A 10,675-nucleotide genomic window follows, 5' to 3' on the forward strand; every position below is an offset into this window, starting at 1 on the left:
TCAGTGTTCATGATTCAACAATAAGAAAGAGACTGGGCAAAAACGGCATCCATGGGAGAGTTCCAAGGCAAAAGCCACTGCTGACCAAAGAGAACACAAAGGCTCGTCTCTCATTTGCCAAAAAATATCTTGATTATCCCCAAGATTCTTTGCGTGAACATTTGTGCGGCGTTATGCAAATCTTCCCACATCATGACGTAGACATGTGTGGGCGTGTTTGAACGAGGCATTTTAAGGAGGGCGTGGACAAGTCTTAACTAGCTCGTGATCTTATCTATTCACGAGCCAGCTTGTAACACTCCAAAGAGAAAGGAAAACTTGAAATCGCATCATATGACCCCTTTAATGTAGAATACTGAGAAGCCTTTTTGTGTGTGTGTGTGTGTGTGTGTGTGTGTTTTCTTTGTTACATGGAAATTTATATGTACATGTGTGTATTTAAAATGCAATAAAAAACATTTTCAGTGTTAGTTTGTTTTTTGCCAATTGAATGAATGTCAATGGTGGCAAATGTTGTTTTGCACCCCACTGAATTTTGTAATATGGACAAAAACAGGTAAAGAAAGAAATTCATACAAGAATGATATGAGGGTGAGTAGATGATAACAACGATTTCTGGGCCAACTATTCCTTTAATTGCTCCATACTTCTTAAATATCTTAAAAAATGTTTTACTTATTCAAGCAAGTTAAATAGTTTGCAGTCAAAGCTACACCCTTCACCACATAAAGACCAACCTATAAAACACTAGGGTCATCTGAAGTCCCAGACAATTAGAGCTTGATACCATTTTTAGAAAGAGATCACTTGCCAGACTGAGGATAACTACTGGTTTCAGGCTTGTTTGGGTGGGTCTCTTGCGGTTATTTGCTTGTGGTTGACCGGGGTGGGGTGTAGCCTGTAAATTCCCTTGGACTAGTTGCAAGTAAGAGTAAAAAAGTGAGAGGAGTGAAAATTAACTGAACTGGACAGCAGCACAGGATAAATAAAAGAGAAACAGAGAATTAGAGACAAAGAGATGGAGTAAAATACAAAGACGGAACACAGGAATATCAACATGCAAGGCCCGCACACTAAAGTACTGACTTATAAGATGGTCCAACTCCTAGATAGCAAATCAAAGCCTGTATATTCACAACTCCAGCAATGAAAGGATAATCTGTCCCTGATCCCTGATTATCCCTGCATACAATTTACCACCAAGCAATCAGTGTTACTCAGTCCACAGTTTAACACAGAGCATGCAGGGTATGACCTGATAGCGAATTGTCCTCTGGACTGTCTATCATGCAGAGACAGTTCAGCCCAGAATAATTTTTGGAGATCTCAGTTATGTCTCAGATGTTTCTCCTAAAATTCTTTAGGATAAATAGAGACAATTGTCAAAATATACTAAGAAAGAATACAGAGCAATAAAATCAAAGCACAATAATTTGAGGAGAGTTTGATGAGAAATGTTGGACATCATTGAAATTAATTTGGGTATCACAATATTAAGAATGAATAATGGATAGGCTATTCATTTTTAGACTTGCATTTAAGTGTTGTTTTTAAAGACTTCAAGAGAGAATAAGATGACATCAAAGTTAAAATAAATGCAAAAATAAAGGAAATGGTCATGCACTATTAAATATTCAATATAGCCCTTATTCTATATGAGACAGCTGCCATTCTTCTGGCCTGTTAATTTAATCTTGGAAGCTGCATGTCACCCCCACCACAACAAATCTTCTCCCACATTTTAAATGAGTTTCTGTGCAACTTGTACATTTGTTTGCTGTTAAACACCAGCTGCTTCTGTACTGCTGACAATCCTTTAAAACTTAACACACATCCTTCAACAGCAAAATAACTATTTTTCTGGAAAGCTCTTCATGCCCACTGGACTCAATTTGACTCAGTCTTGTCAAGCTAACAAACATACTACTGTGTGTAAAGCCTGAATGGGGAAAATGTGTGTCCCACTTGGCAAAACTTCAAGCCATGTCTTAAACGTGCAGCTTTCAAGCTAACTTTAATTAGCTTTGCACTGACTACTCAGGAAATGAGAGCCAGGTGTAAATGTCAGAGCGTGCCAACATGCTGAAGTTTTTGTTATTTTGGCCCACTCCCTTCATTGTCTCCCTGAGATCACAGGCACTTTTTGTTCTCCCGTCAGGATGAGGGAAAGAAAATTAGGGAAAACAGAGGCGTGTTTTGATGATTGCGTTTCAGAGGTCAAAGGTAAAGTGACTAGACATGGCCTTGGGCCAATCTCTAACTCATCTGAGCTTTTAGCACATGGTTCTGAACCCAATATGATGTCACTGAACAGTAGCGGATGAGAGGATCAGCCAACTCGAGAAGAAAAAAAGCAGACAAAAAGACACGACTGGCCAAATGGAGTCAGACATTACTCAGCAAGCTATTTCAAGAAGAGTTCTCCATCAGGGTAAAAAGAGGGCAGGGATGGAAAGCACAAAAACAGACATAAGACGAGAAAGAGAGAAAGTACAGTTAATGAGGCAAAGTGGAAATTAGTGTGAATGTTACTGACACCTGGCTGTAACACGGTTCCACAGACACAGCAGGACAGACCTGCTTGAAAATGTGCTGAACCACTAGAGAAAAAGTGCATTGAAATACATGACACATCCATCATTGTGTCCCATCTAAATGAGGGAAAACAGAGGCGTGTTTTGATGATTGCGTTTCAGAGGTCAAAGGTAAAGTGACTAGACATGGCCTTGGGCCAATCTCTAACTCATCTGAGCTTTTAGCACATGGTTCTGAACCCAATATGATGTCACTGAGCAGTAGCGGATGAGAGGATCAGCCAACTCGAGAAGAAAAAAAAGCAGACAAAAAGACACGACTGGCCAAATGGAGTCAGACATTACTCAGCAAGCTATTTCAAGAAGAGTTCTCCATCAGGGTAAAAAGAGGGCAGGGATGGAAAGCACAAAAACAGACATAAGACGAGAAAGAGAGAAAGTACAGTTAATGAGGCAAAGTGGAAATTAGTGTGAATGTTACTGACACCTGGCTGTAACACGGTTCCACAGACACAGCAGGACAGACCTGCTTGAAAATGTGCTGAACCACTAGAGAAAAAGTGCATTGAAATACATGACACATCCATCATTGTGTCCCATCTAAATGCTATTAGTCAGAACAGATTACATATAATCTCATTAATGTGTCTATGTAATGTAATCAAGCCACATCATCGATTGGAGAGAGGAAATGGGTTTCCAGCAGTGGCGAATACACAATTTGGGCATTATTTAGGAGTCGCTTATGTCGCTTATGAAAAACAGACTAAAGAGAGAAAGTACAGTTAATGAGGTAATTGGCTGAAAACTAAAGGAAAGGGAGAAGCAAAGTGGAAATTAGTGTGAATGTTACTGACACCTGGCTGTAACACGGTTCCACAGACACAGCAGGACAGACCTGCTTGAAAATGTGCTGAACCACTAGAGAAAAAGTGCATTGAAATACATGACACATCCATCATTGTGTCCCATCTAAATGCTATTAGTCAGAACAGATTACATATAATCTCATTAATGTGTCTATGTAATGTAATCAAGCCACATCATCGATTGGAGAGAGGAAATGGGTTTCCAGCAGTGGCGAATACACAATTTGGGCATTATTTAGGAGTCGCTTATGAAAAACAGACTAATGAAATTGGGGCTAGGATGTAGCCTGTTGTAAACATAAGACAGAAAGGGGTTATGAAGAAGGTGAGGGGTCAGTCAAAACTGTAAAATATATCAAGGCTATAAACCCTAAATACAGTGAATGTGAGTGAGAGAGCTCCTCTAACATGCTTAGTGGTATCAGTGACCGCCAGCCAAGGCACACAGTCCACAAATGAGACGTCTGTGGAGCTTGAAGCTTATTCTAGGGGAAAAAAGGCCAAAAAAGCAACAGCCTTCTTTATGTAAGGCCGGTGATATGTTTCAGATTACAGGGGGTTGTATGGAAATTCTTGAGGGCAGACAGGCCCTTTTCTTTGCTGGAGAGTGAGAGAAAATCAGGCTGTTTTTTGAAGCTATCAAACTTTAAAGCAGTCTTTTGAGGGACATATCTGAGCCTCTGACCGTGAATGAGTGCAGTTGAAATTAAAGTTCAAACAGTTGATAAAAACATCAGTAATCCACAACAATTAACATCATGTGAAGCAAAAAGCTGTGTGTTTGTAAGAAACAAATCCATTTTAAAGGCGTTTTAATTTAGCTTCAAGCAATATTATAGATAGAGAACTCGTATTTTAGCAGGACGCAATGTTAAGAAGTTCAAACATCTTAAAGATGGATTTATTACAAATACACAGCTTTTCATTTCACAAGACGTTAACTGATGGACTAGATTTCTTGTCGATCACTGTAATGTTTTTATCAGTTGTTTGGACTCTACTTTCTGACGGCACCCATTCACTGCAGAGAAGCCAATGGTGAGCAAGTGATGTCATGCTAAATTTCTCCAAATCTGTTCAAATAAAAAAACAGAAGTTAAGCCCGAGGGTGAGTTTTCAGCACATTTAAATTTTTCATATCTTAGGAAATAACAAGGTTCAGTAGGGAAATGATTAGATAGAGATAAGATCTGAGATGTTATTCTAAACAAAAATAGGAAACAATCCTCCAAAACAACAGGGATAGAGCTGAACCCTAAAGTAAATTACCAAAATAAAATAAAATAAAACCAATTTAGTAGTTTCAAAAATACAAGAAGTTGTAGAAAAATGGGAAGAATCATATTCAAAAATGCAGTGGCGCTTTTTGCTGATTTTAAATATATTATTGCAACATAAGGTAAAAATCCCATCTACTGGGAGTACTGTCTGCGTTTTTATTAATAAAAAAAAGATCCGACCATACAATAATCCACAGCTGCAAGCAAGCATGAACCTCAAAGCAGGACAAGATGTACCATGCATTTGGTCAAGATCTATTATAGAATCACAGGACAAATCCTTTGGGCTTGGGCTTATATGGAAAGTATTTTTCCAGTGGCATTCTTCCTTCATCTCTCACACTGTGGACCTTTAAAAATAAGCAATGCTGGTCAAAGTACCTAAATATACACATAAGGCACTGACCATAAAAAGATTTATCAAATTTATCATTCTTCCTTACAGGCCAAATCATATCTCTGCTGCTCCATCTATTCTTACAGGATGTTTTTTGTCTCTGCGCAGTGCACCTGAGCTCTGAGAGGACTTTGATCTCTGTGCAGTTCGCTGTGCAGGATGGGAATAGGGTTGCTATGTGTCACAGCTGGACTCCACGTGGCCCTGCTGTTAAGGCAACAAGTGAGCTTTTATACTGTTGATATGGGAGAGGCTTAGGCTTATTCGGCCAACAGGTTCACAGAACTGAAATCCTCAAGATGTAACTACGACAGGAAGATCACATTTAAACACCACTATTACAAATGGTGTCTTTATGATCTTCCCCATGAGGACTTATTAAAAAGTTAATTTCATTCAAAGACGCATACAGGCCAGAATTCATTTTCTTGCCTGAGTTTATATTTGTCTCCAGTTTGTAGGCTATTTGTCCAGTGGCAAATATGGAACAGAAACAAGCATATGTGCTCAATTTACACAATTTCCTGTAGTGCTCTTTAAACCTAGCCTTAGACCCCTACTTACGGTTATCATCTGGCTGATTTTGCTCAACAAAGACCCTGATAAAAAGCTGTGAGGAAATGGCACAGATTTACAGCCTTCTGCTTTAAAAGTTTCCCTCATTCCACTCTAAGACCACACAACACAGCAGGTCAATTTTTAAGCAATCATTTGCACTAGATGTGTAATTATTCTCAGAAAACTGAGAGAAATAGACCCATGTGACTATAAACCTAAAAAACAGATGACTAGCAAGATATATTACAACTGTTGTTCTCGACTGGTTTTGCTTCAAGATTTTACATTTTACATCTAGTGACAAAAGTTAACAATATAGTCCATAAAATTAAATATGAAATTAATATCACCATGAACTCCACAGCAATATGCAAAATTATTAACAAGTTGATTTAGCAAGATGTGTATTCTGGGACCACTTAAGAAAGAAACAAATACCTGAATATTGTCATTTTACCAAGTGAGAGAGATTAAAGAGATTAATACTTTTATTTGGGAAGGATGCATTAAACAGGTCAAAACTGACAGTAAGGACTCTTACAAAAGATTTCTATTTCAAATTAATTATGTTCTTTTATACTTTCTATTCATCAAAGAATCCTGAAGAATTTGTGGTTTTCACAAAAATATTAAGCATCACAACTGATTTCCACACTGATAATAAGAAATTTTACTTGAGCACAAAATCATCAAAGAATGATTCCGAAAAAGGATCATATAACCCTGAAGACTGGAGTAATGGCTGCTGAAAAGAAAATTTTTATAATTTCAATTTAACAATATAACTGTTTCATTATACCTTCATGCGCATAAGTGACTTCTTTCAAAGACATTAAAAAACAGCACTGAACACAAATGTTTAAACAATAGCGTGTATATACTGTATATACAAAACATGAGGGTGTGTTCTCCTCTCTTTCAAAGGTATAAGCCTAATATATTCTGCCACCTAAAATATGCATGATTATATGGTTAGCTGCATTTTATTATTTGCATTCAGCATTGTTTCTCTCCCTGCTCTCTGTGACCAGTATGACGCACAAGTTGAGAACCACTGCAAGATACAATAATAAACATTCAATCAATTGGCCCTTTTTCTTCCGTTTCTCAACACAATCAAGCCCATTACACTAGCTGCTAGTGGCTTAAAGAGCTGTGTGGGTCAAAGGTTACATTTCTAGTACAGGAAAATGCCAATAGGAAGAGCAGTGAGGCCTCATAAGTTGCCAATACTCTCTTCCTGAGCCCATTCATCCTGTCACTTCTAGCCACTAGAGTCAAAGGTTAATCTCATCATCTACGCAGAGTGAAAACGTCAAGACTATCAAGGAAAGATTCAACTATATATACAGTGGGTACGGAAAGTATTCAGACCCCCTTAAATAGTATACAGTACCACAATTTCGAACTATGAAAATTACTAGTTTGTTGAATACTTTTTTAGACTTGACTTTTTGTCTGAATGACACATGAAAGCTGGAAGGCTCTGCCACGGCATACTGATTATCAGCTATTTCATCTGCAGTATCAGAGCCAGTGTCTGGAAGAATTTGGAACATGGTCTCGGGCAGCACTTGTAATTGTTTTTGGAAATGTGCAGAGGATTGCCAAAAAATTCCCCAAGATCCTAGGGGCAGACAAAACAAAACTGCCATATAAAGTCAAGCCCTCAGCGCACATCAAATTAAACTGTTATTTCAGAATGCCCACACAATCTCTTGCTAAAAAAATGCTGTTGTGTAAACACAGTCATGGGCAGAGTTCAAATCACGCTACAATGTACAGTATGTGTCAGCAGTCCCGACACTTGTTTAACTTTGACACCTCACTGTAAAGAGCTTAAACCCTCAGAACTAAACAAACTGACAAACTTGCTTTAAATATCTTGGTTAAACATTCTGTCATAGCTTTGCATAGAAAGGATGCATTTCAATTTTGTTACATTTAGGTGCTTCTTTGGCAGAGCAAACCAGGCCTGACTGTAAACACAGCTTATTTTACTGAATAAAATGTACACATTATCCAAATGAGTTCAACCAAAGTTTTGCTTTGACATCACATATGGTCATCCTGAATTCAAAGCAAATGGCTTTCAAAAGGCATCATATAAAAAGTGATTTCCAGTTCAAGAGCACTCATCTTTATCACTCCAGAGGGCACAGGATGTGATCTGGCATCAGCTCTTCCAGCTGAAGCTCCAGACACAGATGTGGAGACTGAAGAAGCAGGAAGCTGGCCTGGTCACACCTTCTGCAAATAGCAAACTGCACATGCCATCTCCCAGCCAGGAAGAAAATCAGGCCATGGCTGAGAGGTGAGAAAAATAGACACCCTGTGCTTTTTGAGTCACTGGAACCAGTAAGCATCTCCTGTTGTTTATCCGCATCCACATGGTGTTTGAAAAATGGATTCATAATTATCTATATATCAGATATACTACTGTTGAAAAGTTTTGGGGGATTTATTTCTTTATCTTTTTTTTAAAAGAAAGTAATGTTATTCAGGAAGGCCGCATTAAATTGTTGAAAAGTGACAGCAAAGACATTTATAATATTACAAAAGACTTAAATTTCAAATAAATTCTGTTCTTTTGAACTTTTTATCCATCAAAGAATCCTGAAAAATGGTATTATGGTTTCTAAAAATAAATATTAAACAGTACAACTGTTTTCAACATTGATAATAAGAAATGTTTCTTGACCATCAAATCAGTATATTACTGTAGGGTGATTTCTGAAGGACACTGAAGACCGGAGTAATTGCTGCTGAAAATGCAGCTTTGCTATCACAGGAATAAATTATATTTTTTAAATATATTATAGAAATAAGTAATAATATTTTTCAATATTACACTTTTTAATTGTGTCGTTACTATAGCATAAGACTTAAAGGGTTAGTTCACCCAAAAATGAAAATTAGCCCATAAATTACTCACCTTCAAGTCTTCCTAGGTGTATATGACTTTCTTATTTCAGACGAATCCAGTCAGAGTTATAATAAAAATTGTCTTTGATCTTTCAAGCTGTTTCATGGCACTCAGCGTCAGTCCAAAAGAAGTTAAATAAAAAGCACCCATCCATAAACAAAATGTCTCACACAGCTCCAGGGGGTGAACAAAGGCCTTCTGTAGTGAATCGATGCGTTTTTGTAAGAAAAATATCCATATTCAAAACGTAATAATCACTTTAACGTAGCTTGCGCTCACTGTTGTACATAGAAGCAGCTCCAGGCGGATGACGTATGAAGGTCGGTTTTGCGCATGCGCCGCTCAGAAGTGACGCACGTGGAAACGCAGAGAAGAGATCAAAACAAAACAACGGTCACTAATTAGAAGTACAAAGAAGAATGTCGGAGGATTTCGATATGAGCCAAAAGGAGACTTGTTTTCCTTTGCTAAAGTAAGGAAACTTTGCTTCCTTTGCTTCTGTTAACAAACATTGGTTTTCACGAGACTCACCGGCACATGCGCAGCGCTGAATTCATACCTCATCAGCCCAGAACTGCTTCCGTGTACAACTGTTGGCGCAAGCTACATTAAAGTGATTATTACGTTTTTTTTATGGATGGGCGCTTTTTATTGAACTTCTTTTGGACTGATGCATGCAACACCCGCTGAGTGCCATGAAACAGCTCCGACTGGATTCATCTGAAAGAAGAAAGTCATATACACCTAGGATGACTTGAGGGTGAGTAATATATGGACTAATTTTCATTTTTGGGTGAACTAACCCTTTAAAAACATGAAATAATCATACTGACCCAAACTTTTGAATAGTAATTCATAATTTCATTTATACATTTAAAATCATTATTATTTATAGTTTATTATATGATCCAAAAATATCTCCCTCAATTAACTGGAAACACTACTTGTAATATGTCCAGAACAATAATTTAGTGTCCTTGTGAGACATCCACATATAGGTCACTAGTTAAGTGTCACTACGGAGAAGCATACAATTGATTTTATGGCATTGTAATATTAACCATTAACAAAAAGTTCTGAATTCTCAAACTACAATCACCTTCATCTTATCAGAGCCATCAAGTCATTTATTTACAGTGTCCTGATGAGGAAATGTGATCCACATCGCCAAAAACATAAAACACAATAGTAGGATATCCACTGCAAACTTGTTTAAAACAATAAGGCCAATCAGAGGGGAGTGTTGCCATGGTCAACACACCTCTGATCCTGTCATACAGTACTCTGGCTCAGCAGGTGCAGCCAGTTATATGAAGCTACAATAGACACAGCAAACACAACAATGCTGTGAATTCCTTTAATATTGACATGAGATGTGTAATTCATTGTTCCCTTGACCTGAAAAACTTAAGGCTAGTTTATTCCAGATGTAATATGTACTATCTAAAATATGAGTCAATTACTGTTTCATTCTTAAAGATGTTTTGCAAGATGTTTTGACTAACTCCTCCATCTGACCACAGTAGATCAAAGCTAATAAAGCATTATGCAATGATGATGATTCAGATTTGTAGCCTATTATTAGTTACTAGCTCACAGTATGAGTTCAGTTCAGAAACATAACCACTATGTAACTAGGTGTAACACTAACTTCCATCACCTATTGATATGACTGTGAGTGAGTGTGTGTGTGTGTGTGTGTGTGTGTGTGTGTGTGTGTGTGGATAGATAGATAGATAGATATATAGATAGATAGAGAGATAGATAGATAGATAGATAGATAGATAGATAGATAGATATTTTAATCATAGTTTAGGCAGAAGTAAAGAAGAGAGGTTTTTTTCTTATTCTTCTTAACATAATTCAGATTCGACTTCAAAATCCAAAGCAAAAATACAGAATACAAGTAGGCTACCATTATGATACCTGTCCCGTACCAAAGCACATGGAAAGAGGGATCCCAGTAGGTGAATTATCTTACCTGAGTTTGAGGTTGGCCATAAACTCTTCCAAAGAGACATTGTCCAGAAGAACAAAGTCCGCCTTTCCGAACTCCAAACTTTCGTGTTCTGCCATATTTAACGCGTTAGTAATATAAGCAAAAAATGTAG

The 10,675-nt window shown here is 37.6% G+C and overlaps 1 pseudogene; it reads right to left on the bottom strand.

Moving 5' to 3' along the window:
* The window catches only part of LOC107565657 (unconventional myosin-Id-like), an 89,994-nt pseudogene that overhangs the window by 77,647 nt on the left and 1,672 nt on the right, over positions 1-10,675 (bottom strand).

Source organism: Sinocyclocheilus grahami, unplaced genomic scaffold, assembly GCF_001515645.1.
Source record: "Sinocyclocheilus grahami isolate Dianchi unplaced genomic scaffold, SAMN03320097.WGS_v1.1 scaffold26.1, whole genome shotgun sequence".
Lineage (NCBI taxonomy): Eukaryota > Metazoa > Chordata > Actinopteri > Cypriniformes > Cyprinidae > Sinocyclocheilus > Sinocyclocheilus grahami.